This window comes from Passer domesticus, chromosome 3 (genome assembly GCF_036417665.1).
Source record: "Passer domesticus isolate bPasDom1 chromosome 3, bPasDom1.hap1, whole genome shotgun sequence".
Taxonomy (NCBI): Eukaryota; Metazoa; Chordata; class Aves; order Passeriformes; family Passeridae; genus Passer; species Passer domesticus.
In genome coordinates this window covers 56,733,092-56,751,199 of record NC_087476.1, presented here as the reverse complement: position 1 = coordinate 56,751,199, position 18,108 = coordinate 56,733,092, and the positions used below count along the sequence as shown (strand labels likewise).

The 18,108-nt window shown below is 39.4% G+C and overlaps 1 long non-coding RNA gene across 2 annotated transcripts in view; it reads left to right on the top strand.

The window, feature by feature from the left end:
* Positions 1 to 18,108, top strand: part of LOC135296646 (uncharacterized) — a 29,289-nt gene that overhangs the window by 9,006 nt on the left and 2,175 nt on the right. The window contains exons 2-5 of one of the 2 annotated variants that reach the window (XR_010358677.1): positions 4,609 to 4,704; positions 6,590 to 7,672; positions 16,600 to 16,655; positions 16,866 to 16,951. This is a non-coding gene — a long non-coding RNA (uncharacterized LOC135296646). Of the gene's footprint in view, positions 1 to 4,608; positions 7,673 to 16,599; positions 16,656 to 16,865; positions 16,952 to 18,108 lie in introns of both variants that reach the window. The other variant, XR_010358676.1, reaches the window with a different exon arrangement.

Below are 18,108 nucleotides of genomic sequence, written 5' to 3'. Positions count from 1 at the left end.
GTTCCTTTCACTGGAGCTTCTCATAGTCTCTTATCTCTCCAGAAAAGTTATTCTTCATGGGTTTTACAGTATTTGAGGGGGACTCACTTGATCTTGGAAAAATATCTTGGTTTTTATTAGCATTACAGCAGGATCTAGTGGCAAATTAACGAGAGCTGTGTTGGATCTATCCATACAGAGGAACATTTTTTGGTTGAATGGGCCCTGAAATCTAATACAGTACATGATGTAAGAACATGGCAGAAAAATTCTGGATATACAGAATAGAAATCAGCATGAGAAATGAGTGAATTGTCTTTTCACAAGTCTCTGACTTCTTTGCTTCTATCCACAAACTCTTCTCCCATCTAGAGTACTCTCATTAAAGATTATCATGTACTTGAAAGGAAAGAGAAGGAAGCTCAATCTACCAGAGAAGCATCACCCTGCTGCCTCCCAGTGTGCCCTGCCTCCCCTCCCTGAAGGGCATAAACTCTTGACCCGAGGAGAGATGATGAGCAGCAACCTAAAAATAATTTGCTTCTGCTGGCTACTCAGCATCTGGCACCAGTGAGGGGTAGCTGAAATGCTTTTTTTAATATCTCTTCCACATGCTTCCTGAGTATTTTCCCAAAGCAGCTTAGATCTGTGCAATGAACTCTCATTTCCTAATGCCAGTGACTGAAAGTGTATACCAGGGGATAATTGCAAATCCATGTTACTTCATCCAGCCACATCATCTGTGCCCACTCCCTGTAAATCCTTGAGAATGACTGGTGCAAAATGGTGACACAGGGGCATTGCATGATTCATAATTCATGTTAAATAAAACACAGGGTTGCAGGGGGAACAGACAGTCCTTTTAAAACAAGACTTAGCTTTTTAGATAGTGAGTTTACGCAAGGCTCTGGTCAGATTAGGCATTTTTAGAAAGCTGAATAAAAGCACAGATTGTAATAAGGCTAGCTGACCTGCTCAGCTTTAATTTAGCAACTGTGGGTAGTGTTGAAAATTACTGGATGGATAAAAAGTGACTTAATCTGTTGGATCTCTGGCACACTGTACAACTCCAAAATTCCTGTTGTCATATCTTAACAGCTACTGTTCACTGTGAATGAGGGGTTGGAACTACTGGAATTATGTCTTCCTGTACTTCTAACACACCTTCATTTGCTATACAGGAGTGATTTTGACTGTTTATCAGGCACTGAAAAATCAAAGCATGAAAATACACAAGTCCTTTAGTAGACGAGGTAAAAAAAAAGAGCCAAAAAAGTCTGTTTTCAGATGAGTCTTGTGATAGTTCTGCTGGAAGGGCTTCTCCTTGGACCACTGTACTAGTTATTTATGAACAATGAAAAGTAGACAAGAAGCACTGTTGCACCTGGCCTTGCTATTAACTTTTCTCTTGCTCTCTTAAATGTCAAATCTTTATGTTTGGGATATGGAGCTTTTCATCCTGGTGGGAAAGTACGAGGGAGGGCTGGGAACATATTAATCATCCTTTTTAAATACTCCCTTTCCTGATAATGAAGGCAGGACCAAACACCAAACAGAATAAAGACATTTCTTTCATGATTAATCCGCTGCTTTCTTCCAAAAGCTTAAAAATTATTGTTATAACTGGATTTGTTTCTGAGTCAAAACTTCACAAACATTTGAGGTGAATGGCGAGGTTTGGCAGAGGAAGCTGAAGAGTGGGTGAGATATTCATGACTTGTATTAGTAGCTTCTGTTTTGTACAGATAAATGAGTATGAGACACTGATAAGCTGATAATTCACCTGATAATAGTTTCCAATGTTTACAATATATCCTTCACAATTGTCTCCCCATGCCTTTATTTTTTTCTGCGTTGAAATTTGTGAAATATTCCATGCTTCTTCCCTGAATGGATTCATTCTCCCCTGACAGACTGCAATACTTAAAACCTTGCTATATTGGACACATTATCTGCACCAGGAAGAAAGTGACTTGTGTGTACAGACTTTGTACTGGCCAGGGAATGGGTTGCTTCGACTTGGGTTTTGGATTTCCTTCAGCACATAAGCAAAGGGTTTATTTTGCTGCCTGTGAAATGACTTCTGAGCAGTTAATGATATTTTTCACCTCAGTTTCAAAATTTATAGATCTTAAAGGTGTTGTGGTGGGTTTTTTTTTCCCCCTTTTGAGGTCTCTTCCTGTGTGAAAACACTTTCTTCAGCCTTGACTAGCATTGCTTTGTCTTTGGAGGTGCCTGGCTGCAAGGAGAGGGCATTAGAAGGGCAAGAAGAAAAAGGAATGTCTTTAGCCTCCTCTCTTGCTGTCTTTTGTAGTTCAGGGTGGGCCAGCATATTGCAGTCCCAGCATATTGCAAGAAGAAAAAGGAATGTCTTTAGCCTCCTCTCTTGCTGTCTTTTGTAGTTCAGGGTGGGCCAGCATATTGCAGTCCCAGGGAACTGTGTATGTCATATTCTGAATGAGAAAACTGAAAATTCATGCAGTCATTGAGATTCTTGATTTTGTAACAGAGGTAAGGCTTTGCTAAGTCTATGTCAGTGAAAACATGTCCCTTGGTAAGACACTACTACTTTCTGTGTTCTTGGTGCAACTATACAGCTTGCTAACTCTGTGAAGTAGTGGTGTACCAAATAGTCAGAAAGAAAAGACTCCATTACTCAAAGATGAAGTGGAAAAAAATTTACATGTGCATATATATGTACACATATATGCACACAAACAATTTCTACAGAATTATATAGTAATCAAATAAATGGCAGGTTATGTAAAAGCAAAAAAATATTAGGGAAACAAAAGAAAAAAGAGAAAAAATGAGTTTAATGAAAATAAAGCATTAAAAAAAATTTGAAAATTAGGTGACACGTTACTAGGTGAATATTTGGAAAGGGAGGAAAAATACCCCATTAAATATAGCTCTGTGTACCTGTAAAAAAAGAATAATTAATTTTTACCTGGTGGAGACTCTTACAGACCTTTACTATCTGAGAAGGATGATGGCAAATATCTATGGCAAATCTTTTAAAGCCAGTAGGCATAGTTAACTTGTACTAATATAACATGGAAAAGCTGGCTAAAGAGATGATTGATGTACATCAGTGTGATCAGCGGCTGTTGAGATGCTCTGTCAGCACTATTGTGTTCTGATTTATATATTAGTACTGCTTTGTGTAGAAGTAGTGTTATAGGTCAAAATCAAGATAATAGTCCTTTTTTCTCAACTCTTTGCAGCTGAGGAGCCCTCATAGATTAAGCGAGATATTGTCAAGACAGTCATAAGACTGAAACTAGTGCTTATTTTTAGCAACAATTTAAGTTAATTACTGAGAAAATGTGGAGATAATACAGGAATCATCAGACTGTTAAATTGAGGGATAGCAACAATGTGATAAGCAAGGCTGTTCAGTGATTTTCCAATGACAGTACAATGCAGGATCAAAGAAAGCTGGACACGACTGCAGAACATGGACTTTGGACCTGGAGAGGTGTCTGTGCAGAGATTTCAGCAACAGCCCTCTGCAGACAGTGCCAGCTAAAGCTGTGCTGGGCTGTTCAAAACAACAGGACCAGGGAGACAGCTTCTCCCTCTGTGACAGCGCTGCTCGCTTTGGCAGTCAACACAGAGGCTGTTTGGGAAACAGGAGGATGAGAAACTGAAGACAGCAGAACAGATACATGCAAGTGATTCTGAAGGCTGAAGAATATTCTCTGCAGGTGGATATAGACATTTCTGGGAGGTGGTTTGATTGAAATCTGTCTTCCTAGGAAGCACATGCTAGCTATAAAAAGGCACAGAGGAGGAAGGCAGCTGATCCTGCAGAAATTTCAAGGGGGAGCAACTCATTAGTGAAGTACATAAACCTTCAGGACAAGCTAGGAAGTGGATTTGCTGCACTTTAAATTCTTCAAATCAAAATCCAATGCCTTTTTTTTTGGCAGGTTCATGAGTTTAGCACAGGGACAATTGGATGAAACTTAATCACATGCGACGTACTAGAGGGAACAGCAAATAACCGAGTAGTCTCTTCAGGCCTTAAATTATGTGACTAGACTATGTGGAATTTTCTCACTAGCTGGCAGTAGTAGAAGAGGAACAACCATATCTAGTCATGTATTTTGAGAAGTCTTAGCTCCTTATTTCATATCACCTGAGATACTAATTTTAATAGGGATGGCTAGTGGAGTCCTGGGGATCTATGCTCTCAGTTCCAAGTGTGAATTTTTGCTATCTTATTTTACATTGATTACACTAATGGACTGGTAGAGCCAATTCCCTCTACACATATTTTTTTTAAGAATTCACAGTTCATGAGGATTTTTCATGTTTTAGGAAGCTATTGTTTATTCTGTATGTTTGTACTCACTAGAGTAAAAAAATATTTTGTAAACCATCAACCAACTAGTATTATATCTTCTAATTTCTGGCCTCAACTGGGAAAACAGTCAGCAGGATCAGTTCTAAGAAAGACTGTGTCAACTGTGACAGAAAAATATTATTGAAACTTGCTATTTGGTGAGTTACTTTTTATGAATATATTGAGAACTGCAGTGATTTATGGAATTGGAGGCAATTCATCATAATGACAATGTAAGAAGAAAGGAATGAAACTGAAAAGAAATTATATTTCTGCAGATAGCTGAAACATGTGGGCACTGAAGTCTATTAAGAAATGCCTCTTCTTGAACACATCAGTCCTGAACTCAGCTCTGGGGTTTTTGCATGGTAAAGGTACCCTACTTTCCTGCAATTTTTTTGGGAAAATTCAACAAAGATTGCAGAATTTAGGTTTCTTGGTGCATATACTTATAAGGATAGCTGAAGAATCACATTAAAGATGTTAAACATTGACTTGAGCCTGAAAATTTCTGCATTTGATTCCATTTAAGTGCATTGCCATGACATTTAATCTATTCAAGACTTGCATGACTTGTTTTTATACATGTTTGTATGTGTGCAGTACATACACACATACCTGCAAATAAAGATAAATGTGCTACAGCCAAAGAGGAAAAAATAAGAATACTCAAGTACCTATCAAAATGTACAGGATAAAATTAGTTTTCAGCATGGCAGTGGGGTTCTGTAGGTCACTTCTACATGTATGTGGAACTTACCTCCAGTGCTGTTGTGCACGTACATAAAGCCTGCAACCACTAAGGTGGGGTTTCCGTACATATTTGGGGGCTGTTTGTGTGAACAGATAAGAAATGGTCACCTGAAAGATTGACAGCAGCAGTATAAAAACATGTTTTTTCAGAAATGTCAGGAATGTTTTGTGGTCTGATATTCTGGTACATTCCATGCTACTGATTCAAAGAAATGCAAACAAACAAGAACCCCATCATGCAGTTACTTATCTAGGTAAAGCTAAAGGGTTTCTGACATGCTTCCATGGTAATACAGTGGAATTCATAAGGGTTTTTTTGAAGGTAATTGTCAAAACAGTAAAATAAATGTACATACATGTGTCTGTTGCATCTTCTATGGTGTAGTTTTATGCACCATGTGTGGGCACTTCACTATCATATTGCATGGCAGAACTACAACTTCCACGTGAACTTTTTCTCTTTTCCATTTGGTTTTCTATGCTAAAAATATTAGGACCTAGTTTATCCTTACTGTCCTTGGCAGCTTTTGCAGAAAATTTGCAAGATAACATCACTTGTACCCAAACCTTGTGATATACTTTTCTTATCATTCTCAAGGATTGATAAAAGGGAATGAAGAGATAGGTTCCCACTCAGTGAAGCCACATGTGTTTCCCATGCACAGAAAGTACATCTAAGTCGGGGGCTTAGGTAGGGTAGGAATGCAAGGTATGTCAGCAAGCACTCCACAGCACACCAAACAGACACAAAGACAGCTTTTGTCTAAGTGAATTTGGTTATTAATGCTGCTGTGCCCATGCTTTCATATGCTGCTGTGTAATCCACAGAGGGCCTGAAGCAAGTTTTGCCATAATTGTGCCAGTGCAATCCAAGTCTGATTTTTAATGGGTTTCATTAAAATGTTTGCAGCAGTATTAGTTGGAGGGTGTGAAAAATAGTCTGTATGATCTTTCCAAGCAGTAAGAGGAAAGCAGAATCCTTATTTCTGTTTGAGATTGTTTACAACTAAGCATGCTACAGTCTTTCTGTTGGGTGCTACCTACAGCATTGTGTTGATGGAGTGCTGCTACTGGGAGACCATAGATCCCCAAAATACTAAACACACATACACTGTCTTCTGGCAGTTTTAGGCACCTGGGAATGTTTAAGGGCATGGACCATATGCGATAGACCATTGTTTGCACAGAGACTCGGGCACTGGTCTCTTTAGTGTTGCTATGCTAAACTGAGTAATTCCTCTATTTAATTTTTGAATTCCTCGATTTAATTTTTGAAATGTACTTACGATTCTATGGCAGAGACTTCAAAGTAGGGGGGAGGTTTAAATCAGTGGGTGGTCAGATTTCTGCTTGTTTATCCAATAACTTTCCAATAGAAAATTTAAAATCTTCATAGGTACAAGGATTTCCTTCTTCCCAGATGAACCTGGAAGAATACCAGTTCCAAATTTTTCCTTTGTCATTTTTGCCCCAATGAATCTTGACTCTTTTGTCTCATTGTTGCAGGGCTTCTGTACAGAGTTGGAAAGGTTTTCATCTCACTGCCAGAAGATGCGGGTTTTCAATCTGTTATGCACAAAAAAATGAACTAACCCTTCAAAAGTGAGCCACAGAATGCAGAACTGAGCAGACTCGTGTCTCTAGAGACAACTTGAAATAGTTAGAAATAGATAACTCTGTCTCTGAAAACTGCAGACTTTCTTGATTTACCCTGCATAAATTTTCTCAGTAAGTGGGTAAAATGGTGCCTAGTGGCAGAATAATGAATTCACTATGGATCTTCAAAGTTTCAAGTGAGTGCTCTGAAAACTAGGCTATTTTCTCTCAATCTGAGACAAGTTTTTAATGTAAGCATTCATGGGCCAAAGTAAAGCTTCTCGGTATCAAAAACTTTATTAGTCTTTAAAATATTAACTTTCAGCTCTACTCTTTTAATATAGTTTCCTAAGATTTATTGAACAGTGTTCCAAGCTGAAAAATTTACCTGTGCAGTCCTGAATACACCAGCTGTGTAATTAGGTAACTGAAACTTTGTAGCACATAGCATTTAGGGTAACTCCCTCATCGTTTAAGATTAAAGATTGAGATCTCTCTGACAGAAGCAATTATTTAAACTATCCATCTTTATGCTTACCTCAAAAACGTTGAGAAAATGCTGTGTTGTTTGGGGTTTTTTGTTTGTTTTGATCATGTGGCAGCTTCTCAATTCTACCTGTCTTCCACAAGAGCTTTTAAATTTGCGTTATTTCTGGTAATATACTCCAAGAATAACAAAATTCCTCAAGCTGTATACTTAACTAACTCTGTGAGAGATCTGAGAGAGTAATTTTAAGCCAACTAACTGCTTGCTAAATCACTGGTTACCACCTTTGTCTTTGTCAGACCAAATTTCTTCAAGCACATTTAATTATTATTATTTCACAATGGTGCAGAGAATTTGCAGGGAAGCTTAGGACATCTTTCAGATGATGGGATCCACACATGAAATATAGTCCAGAAATGGCTCCAAAGAATTTTCAGCATCAATCAACAAGATAGATGAAGAGGAAGAGAGAAGCAGCACTACTTGCCCGCATATGAAGTCAAGAGGTGAGTGACAGAAAAGAAAAAATATATTCAATTTGTTTCAGATTTGTATGATTAATATGCTGTATTTAAAATGAAACTTGTGATGATCAAATAAGTAACAGAGGTAAGATGCTGAGTATTATGAACTTTACATAACAGCCACCTCTCATCACTCTTTTAAAACATGAACCAATTTGTCTCCAGCACATCCCTGGATGAATAACTGCACTGTTGTCTAAAGGGTGGTAAGCTTGAAACACATAAATGTAGGGGGGGAATAAAAGCCCAGGACTGCATAGGAACTGTTTTCCTGCCTCTTGTTTCATTGTGGTTGACAACAGATCACATACCATCCCTTGCATACAGCCTACAATGAAAGTGCTTTTTTTTTTTTTAAGCCTCTATTATTAATTTTCAATAAGATGAAAATGACTATAGAAAAGCCAGTGCCATAGATGAAGACTGGACTAGCCAAAATACATGAAGCCTTATATGATTTAGATTTTATACTGTTCAGCCAGTCACATCTTTTTTCTCCTTTGATACAGATGCAATTTGAAAAGTTAAAAAATCTATGCCTTGTGTGGCTGCAGCTCTCTGATCACAGAGAGCAATGCACAACTTTCCCAGGCATTGTCCTGGGAAAGATCAGAGAAAAGAATGAGAAACAATTCTTCACTTGCTGCACCTGTTGTTGTGAGCATGTGGAATGTGTTATGGAGATTTGTTTACCAAAGAGTGGTTTCTTAATTGGCCAATGGTGATGGTGTTTAGAATGAAGGACCAATTGTGTACACCTGTATCATGGCTGTCTGTAAGGGCGATGGGTTTCTTAATTAGTATAATAAAGTGGTGGATCAGTTTTCTGAGAAGCATGGAGTCAATGCTAATTATTACCCAGCTGGGGGCCTGTGGTGACACCTTGCCTTAACTCTGAGTTTTGTATCCTATCCTTGTGTGTGTGTGTGTGAGATTACTAACTGGCAGGAAAACATCCTTTAGGGGTTACACTAAATCTTTTATTTTGTAATCAGCAAGACAGCAAGAGGGCATTTCAGATGATATTCAGTGATATTTAAAATATGGCTTTTGCTGGTCTGTCATCTCACCTATTCTACTCCCAAACAAGAATAATATTCTTGCAAAAGTAGACCACACCTGTGTCACGAGGCAGACAATGGAACAAAGAAACTGCCTGGCTAAGACCTGGAACTGATGTGGAAAGCTTTTGTGTAGACTCTAGGGAGAGGAAATACTTTGCTGATATATGTCTCATTTCTAACTAAGAGAGTTTTCCAGGATAGTTTGGCTAGTAAATCTCCTCTAGGGCGTGTAAGGACAGTAGTGTGGGCTCTGTACTCTTGCCTTGGCTAAAAGTATACAGACAGCAGTTAGGGTTGCAAAAGTGGTATTGATATGGTGCTGTGGTGCTGCCTTCAGCTCCATGAAAGCTGTATCTCAAAATAATTTACTAATGGGTAAGGACTGGATGTACTGAATGGACTAGAATGATGGAAGAACAGAGAAAAGTAGAAAAGTAACTCACTCTGACTATAATTATTTCTGTTCATATGGAGATCATGTATGGATTAAGAGTCTTTGTACCAAAATCAAGGTGTACAGAAAAAGTAAAATGAAGGATTATAGGGAGTCTGAAGTCAAGGTAGAACTGTTGCATGGAAATTCAAGACTACTCTGCAGTTGATTTCAATGGAATTAACTCTGCACCCTTGGTATATGAGTTACAGTAAGTTCAGCTGCCAAGACACTCTGCTTTAAGGATGCAGGTTGCAATTGACATGGCATATTTGTGCAGCTTCAACTTAACATATTCCTTAAGCTTTGCCAAGCCATAACTTTACTAGGTGGTCTAGTAAAGTTGTGGCTTGGCAAAACCTAAGGAATGTCTACCAAGAAAAACATGGTTTTGCATCATAGGAATTAAACTCTCACCTAGAAGGCGGCTATTGGATGTCCAAATTCTGCTTAGTTTTATATGCAATGGCATTGTGTTGGTTTAGGTAGCTCCCGTCCTGTTCTGTCTGCTTCTATGTTTGGTTTTTGTGTCTTTCCACCACAGCTGTGCAAGTACAGCTGTGCAAGTACAGCTGTTTGTGAAGCTGCCTGGGAAACTGAATCACTGAAGTGATCCAGGAGAAAAAATAGTGCTCTGTAATGAGAGCTTCTTCACATGTCTCTTTGGCATTTTGCCCTGTGAAGCCACCACATTAATGCCCGTATAGGTCCTTAAAAGCCACAGAGAAAATGATAAATATTTTAAAATTTTATTTTAAAATTTAATTGGCAATAGAACTGAGACTCCTCAGAGAACTACACCTACGCTGCAGTAGGAAGTGCAGTAATCACACTCCAAAGATGACAGCTATATCCTTCTACCTTGAGGACGAGTCTGACCCATTTCCTTTAGCAGGGAGAAAGCTCTTCCACCCTTCTTTCTTTGGATTTAAGAATAGAACAACTTGCACCCAAGAGACATTGGGCTTCTGCAGACTCAAGCTTTCCATGGCTTTTGTGCCTTGCATTTCTTTTGCCTAAGCATAGAAGGCGCTCTTACACTGCCGTCTCAGCTGGGAAAAGCTGCTCCTAGAGCAACGCGCTGTTTCAGCTGTTGGTTTTGGCCGAGTAAAGCAGCCAATGGTCCTGTCCCAGGACACAAGGCAGAGCTGATAACAAATAAGCAAACACATTAATCTGTATTTCTGCAAGGGTAAATACCGTTCTGTGAAGGTAAATAAAGTTATTTGCATTTAGGGAAAGAAAAAGTCCATTGAGAAATACCATTGTAAAAAGCTGTGTGTAGCTCTAACCCACGATGTCTTATCCATGTATTAAATCCTGCCAATCTATCTATGTTTACTGATAGGTTTTTCGGCTGTTCAAATTGGTTCCCTTGCACTGGTTTGTGTTGTCTGAAATTGTTTTGATATGCATATAAGAATGCAAGGTAATATGTAGATATAAGTGCACATGCATACGTGCATGCACATGTATACACGTGTGCAGATATACAAGTACATATGCATGTATATGTGTATCTGTGTATTCACTGACAAGTGACTTTACTCTCATTTTGAAAGCAGTAAAAAAATTAAAAGTGACTTAGAAGCAGTTTTGAATCTTGACAGAACTTGATTTGGTCTTAATTTATGTGGGTTGGAGAAGCAGGTGGTAAGGCACCTCCCACTCTGCCTCCTGGGAACATGCTGAATATGTCTGGAGAGCAGGACATATCCATGAGCCAGATCACACCAATGGAAGATGTACTTAGGGGTTGAATAAAACTTCTCTTCTCTTCTCTTCTCTTCTCTTCTCTTCTCTTCTCTTCTCTTCTCTTCTCTTCTCTTCTCTTCTCTTCTCTTCTCTTCTCTTCTCTTCTCTTCTCTTCTCTTCTCTTCTCTCCTCTCCTCTCCTCTCCTCTCCTCTCCTCTCCTCTCCTCTCCTCTCCTCTCCTCTCCTCTCCTCTCCTCTCCTCTCCTCTCCTCTCCTCTCCTCTCCTCTCCTCTCCTCTCCTCTCCTCTCCTCTCCTCTCCTCTCCTCTCCTCTCCTCTCCTCTCCTCTCCTCTCCTCTCCTCTCCTCTCCTCTCCTCTCCTCTCCTCTCCTCTCCTCTCCTCTCCTCTCCTCTCCTCTCCTCTCCTCTCCTCTCCTCTCCTCTCCTCTCCTCTCCTCTCCCACTGTCTACTACTCTTATTTCAATAAATTTTAACTCCTGGGTGTGTAGCACTTATTGGACTCCAGTTTTGCTATCTGTTACTGAAATGCTTCTTGTACTTGTATGCCCTGAGCTAACTAGAAATATTTTAAAATATATTAGTTTCCTAAATATTTTTCTCCCAAATCACCAAGAGTCTCCCAAAGAGGAAGACAAGCATTCTTCTATTAGGTGCAGAAATGGTATGCAAAGATCAGTGAGAAATTATTTTATTTCTGGGCCATCATTTCTGAGGCAGCTCTAGGCCTGAGTCTGACTCCCCCCGGTCCTTCCCCCCTTTAACCCCTTATGACCAGTTCTTCAAAAAGGAGGGTCCCTTTTTGCTTTGTAGACTTCACCTCTGGTTTCTCTCAGGACTAGATGTGAAGGTAAGATTGTATCTCATATCCCATCCACATGGGGAAAAATCTGAACATCTGTGGGCCTTGGCACTGAGAGTGGCTCCAAGCAGAAGAGTCATTCTGCACACTGTGAGCTGTATCACTGCACACCATCAGAAGCTGGCAGGGAAGTAATGGAAAATGAGTTAAGTGTCATTCTGCCTTTCCGTAGCTTGCTATTATGTTTTTCGTCAGAGACATTAGGCAAGTTTAACATTACTCAGCTGGTGCTTGATAATAACAGGGGCGTGCTCAGGTACACTGATCCTTTCTGGTTTGTTGTCCTTATTGTTTAGGAAACTAAGAATGTGATGCACAGATGAGCATCTTGGAACATATCAAATATATGCATCTCTTTGGACCATCAAATCTTTTTGCATGTATTTGGAACCTTTGAAAAGAAAGTGGAGAATAGGACAATGAGCAGTTGAATAATAGATTCAGGGAGAAGCTGCTTGTGAAATGCATACAGATTTACACAAATGGAGAGGAGAACAATATGAGCGAACAAAACAAAAGGATCTACAGCAGAAAGACAATGTTGTGATTATACTAATGAAAAGTATCGTAATTAGCTCTTCCACTGGTCTTCTGATAAGACATTAAACCAAATCAAAATGGACCTCTCTCCTTCAGCACTACTGAAGTGAGGCAGTTTTTTTGTACAGTGACATTTTTTTGGTGTCACAAAATGAGGAAATTATAAACATAACTAGAATCTCTTGCATTGTAAAAAAGGTATGGAGAACAACAAGAAGTGAAATCTAAGCATACCTGAAGGTAAAAAGATACGTTTTAAATATTAGAGTCTTGTGTGTTTTCTAATCATTTCAGATCTTTCAACTTCATTTTCCCAACATGTGGGATGAAGATATGCTTTTTTATGAAGCAGGAAACCCAAACAGATTCAAACTTGTTTGTATGACTCCAGGAGCTGGTGTTATCACAGAGAAAGTATATCATGGGATTCATAACAGCATTTGCAAAGCTTAGTCACACTGGGTCATGTGAAGTTGTGATCTTGTCACACAGCACAGATCGGTGGCTGTTGAGTGCAGAGGAAGCTGCCTGGATGTCTGCATCATCAACTTTTTATTATAGCAAAAGGTTTTTAAAAGTTTAGAGTGGAATCTAAAGAAACAAAATTATTAGATAAGCTTTTTTGTCTAAGAATATGCATTTGTACCATGTGCTTAACTTAATCTAAATTCCAATAATGCTTTGGTGATATATTAATTTTGCTCAACTGTCCATAAAATATACTTTTAATTTGAGATGTTGAATTTCTTGTACATCATGTTTTTGACATTGGTGTAAAGACCAGGAAGAAAATTTTAAAAGGCACAAGTGATACCTAGGAGCCTCACTATCAATGTTAAACTTGTGAAAATTAGGAATGTAATTGCCATTTAGGTTTTTTGGGAATTCTGCAGAGATTGTAATGTGTGCACATATCAGGTCACCCTCATTCATTTTTATTTTCATTTGTTGCACTCCATCTTGAAGCCTAAAGAGGAGTTTAAACAGTGTATGTTCTTTAGTTGTTTCCATAAATAGCAAAGTGCAGAAAGGTAGCACATGAACAATTGTGAAGCACATCATAACCCCCACAAAAGTTGTTATTGGGGTGTGTTTTAAAATTGATTGTGTGATCTTGCTGTCGAAGGAGATGTCTGCATACTCCTGCCTGACAGATGCAGATGGACCTAAATTATAATGCAGTAATATGGAGGAGGTTGTGGGTTGTGGAGACAGACATTATTGTCTTTCAACAACTTCCGACCAAAATATTTTGAATTTATTAATAGTTCTCTGCTACTATGTGTTTGTAACTGGAAAAGGTGATCTGTACAAGTGCTACACTCCTAATCCTATGGATTTCATAAAACACAAAGTCCTAATGTTCATCAGAGTTCCTGGATTTATTAATCTTCTTCTGACTTTCTTGTCTATATCCCCAGTGCTGTGGGGATATAGACACTTTTCTTTCTGGCTCCATTTGGGCAACTAGCTCTGTGCTCAACAGCTGATTTGCTTCCTCCTCCGGTGTCTTGTGTGTGTTCATCACATGATGTTGCTGGATTCTTTTTCTTGCTGTGTCTCCTGTTGAAGTAAATGCCTAAAGAATTGTTGTATTAAGGACTTTTGACATCGCTAGATTAGAAAAATAAAAACTGATATCTAGTTAAGAGGTACTTTTTTTTTCCCTCCACGTTCAGTGGCTGGCAAGGATGCTGTCCAGTGTGAGGCTTCATGTGCTTGGAAATGAAAGGGTACAAGAAATTTTTCACCCTTCAGCTGTGTGTCTGTCTATGATCTTTGCAAGGGACAATGAATAGGACCCAGTGGCATTTCCATGCAAGGAACAGTTGAAAAGGTTTGGGCTTCCCAGGAAACAAAGACTGAGTTTGATTGAGGCAAATGCTGCCTGCATCACTAGCTCAAAGAGGAGACACTTGGCTCCAGGCTGGCGGCACAGGTTAAAGTGACTAAAACATCCTGAAGTGCTAGGGGAAGTTCTGCTCGGCAGCGGGGAGGCGATGGAAGCTGCTGCTGACCTATAAACAGGATGAGGGAGCAGCAGCAGCAAAGTGCAGAGACAGTCGCTGGCGCTATGCTGACAGGCAGACACATAAACAAAGGGAGGGAGGAAGCTCCGTTTATATCTGGAAAAGAAACCCCAAACTATAGGATGCAAAAGATGGACATACACAGCTATAAATAGCTACAAAGCATAATGGGACTTAAAAGATCAGTTGTGACATAAAGACTCCATGTAGAATGGCCTATGTAAACCCACTGCTTTTTATTTAAGTGATGTGCTTTTTTTTTTTTTTTTTATTCCTCACATATTTAATATTCCTGATCATGCTTAACTGGGCTTTTTAAACAGGGAGGAAAAAATTCACATAAATCAAATAAAAACATTATGTTCTTTTGTAGAAATGAAGCAGATAAAAAAAGTTGGGAAGCTGCCAGACTTTTCAGTCAATTGTCTAAGAGATCCAGTCAGCAGTAGTTTTATATTTGGGTATGAAATAGTGTTTTATTAGATCAGTAATAATACTTTGGAAGCCAAAGGCTAAGGACAACATAGCAATATTTTGTTGAGCTTTTAATTGTGTTCTCAGGGTTTGGGGATATTAATCAGAAGGCAAATGAGGGTGTCATGCCCCATACATTATTCTGCCAGAGGAAATGTAGATGGGAAAAAATCTGTATGCAACCACTTCAAGAAGCAGATGAGTATTGTCTGTCTACTTACTACTTAGGTAGTTAGGGAGCTTCACCTGCAGCTTTTGCTGGACTAACAGATTCAGTTCAGTGGGTTTTTGTGCCAGATGTGGTAGTTTAGGTGGTTTTGAATAATAATAGGTAGAGATAATTTTATTACAAAAAGTTTTTCTGCTGAACTTGAAAATGGTGACATAATGCTGACAAAGCAGGTATACTTAAAACATTTGTGGAAGTGGTCACTTGTTTCTTAGTGGAATTATTTGTGCTAGTAAAGAAGAATTGTATTTTAAAAACAAACAGTTACTTGGAATAAGATGCTTGCTGGCACTTTTTTAACTAGAAGGTTCCGTGACCTTTGAGGAATTTGTCTGGAGGTCCTGCTATGGGCTATTGTGCTTGTAGATTTTAACTTGCCATTTTCATTTGTAACACTCAAGCTGCTTTCACAATGGCCTTTCTGCCTTTCTAAAAAAATGAACAAGTATAAATTTTTTTATACACAACATAAAAACCTGTGTTTAATAGTTTCTGGTATTGTGTGCAGACATGAATACACAAAGGACAACTGAAGTTTGTCTCTAAAAGTCGAGGAGAGGTAAACCTTTTTATGCCCTGAAGCCACATGCCCTAATAGATATTGCATAACAACTTCAGTTTCATTCAGAGTGGCACTGTAATTTCCAACTTGACTGTCAGACTAATTTCTTTCACAGCAGGGCATGCTGTGCTTTCTGCACTGTGCAACTTCCACAACTGAATTTCTTTACTAAGGTTCAGAGAGAAAATGTCAGAACCTCTAGAGCAATGGGACTGTCCATCCTACAAATGTCCTCAGCCTGTCAATTCTTTCTGTCATAGTTTCTGGGTCAGGCTAGGAAGAAGTAAGAGACTTTTGTTGTTAGATCTCTACAAGAGGTATGTAAACCCAAAAAATTAATGTTGATTTAATGTTCTTTCTTTACCACTGTCTTGTCTCTGACTGAAGGGGAATTTTTTGCCCTTTCCTATTTGCTGTTCCATGCTCTGCAATGCAGCCACTGTTGTGGAAGCTTGCTGCTTGTTTGTGCTCAAGTGCTGCATTCCTTATGGCATTCTAGGGATCAAGCCTTAGGCTGGGAAGTGGGAGACCACTGCCACAAGCAGCAGAATTCCCTACTAACCAAAGTTCATCAAAGACACAAATTGACAGGTGACTATGAAGTGCAGGAATTTTTCAAGGTGGTGCAGACTTTTGGGATCTCTTGACCCAACTCAATATTGACCAAGTTCTTTTCTGAGGAGCTCGCCTCTTGCTGAGCATCTTTGAATGACTCTGCCATGTTTCTAAGTTGCCTACTTAAACTTGTCCATGTTTGGAGGACTAGGCTGACCACTGCCATTAAAATAATTTATGTTACTCTGCTACTGAAAGGAACAACACCATTGCAATGCACATGTAAGCTGTGGCATTTACATCATACTTAGAACTTATTTAAATTCCCTCTTTGTCATTTAATTTACTGCCTTAAGCAGTCTTTGAAAGTTAAAAATATGAGAAAAGAAAAAGTGCAAATAGAATGCCCTGAAAATTAATTTAAATTTTCTCTTCTGTTTTTCTCAGATGGAGGAGTTGGTGGTTACATGCTGCACTGCTTGGTGGATACGTGCCTGGCTATAGTAGGTTAAAAGGAAATCAAGGGTGGTGCTGCTAACATTCCACCCTCAGCTCCCTATTCACCTCTCATCATCCACCCTTGCATTTGAACTCAATCGCTTTACCCACCCACCTAGTTTCCATGTGAAATTGTGCTAATGGATGTCTGTCCCACAATATGCCAGGAGACTTGAGCTGTTTTTGTAATTTGCAATTTTCTTTTGAATTTCAAGTGTTTTCAACTTGCGAAATCTTGATTTGGGTCAACTGTCTGAACTCCGTCCATGTGCGTGTAATTCAAGGATCACAGCACATAGAAGTAAGAGGTTGATCATCAAAACTTTTCTGTGCTTCAGGGACATTACGTACTGGGATTTTGGTATAATTCTGTGTCTAGCAGGAAGGAAAGGGCCAGAAAGGGAACTGATAATGATTTGAATGGAGTAGGACCTTGGGCAACTGTGTTTTGCATGCCCTGCAAGCTCTGCACAGTCATTAACACTGATGAAGCATTAGAGACTTGTGGTGCCAGATAGAAGTCAGTCCTTCCAGGAACACTTGCCATATTTTTATGTCTTCTCATCTCCTACCTGTGTCTTGGCAGAACTAGAGCAACACAGTGGAACACCAGACTTTACACACCTTATCTACATTACCCTCTTCCAAAGGCCTTTCTCTTTCCCCTCCCAGTGCAGGTTTCCCTTTTCCTTTGTTTTGCCTTCTTCTTTTAGTTTCCCTCCTTTTCCTTCACTCCTTTGCTCCACTGAAAATCTCCCTCATGCCAGGAAAGGCCAAAACTGAGCTAGTATCAACAGGGCATCTTGCAGGAAATAAACACCAGCCTACATTGTGAAATGTTATGGTACTTGTAGCATGGCCTCTTTTTACAATCAGCTGCCGAGAGAAGATGTTCAAAAGGATGTTTTCACCACCAGATCAGGGCATCTCAGGTGAGATTCCAGGTGCCAAGCTGGCCAAGGCTCCCTGCTTAGGGAAAGAGAAACAAGTTTTATTCTGGGCCACAGAGGAGTCTTCAGTTCTGACTGGAGGTTTTCTGGTGTCAGAGCCTCATTTAAATGTGTAGGAGAGGAGCTAGGCAGAGGTGGCAGCATCGGTACATTTGTATCAGCGGTCAGAGCAAGCCTGGTGCATATCTGTTAATGCAGATATGTTAATGCCAGTAGGGACTGGCCTCTGTTTCTTTCCTCTGTCTACTATGAACTCACATTTTACCTTGTATTCACTGCCAGAGGCTGTCCCAGCTCCTAAGTTTGTTTTCTCTCTCTTTATGGTCTAACAGCTATTCAACTGGTCTATGCAAAATGGAATTTCTTCAGGCAGAGCTGCCCTTCTGTGTCTGTTTAGAGAGTTCACTGAACATATGCTGTCTTGGGTATATCGAGGCTGAACAAACCCCCTAAATTTATGTGCTGTTCAGATGGATCAGGGATCTCAGCTACTGGCAGGGAGTTTAGG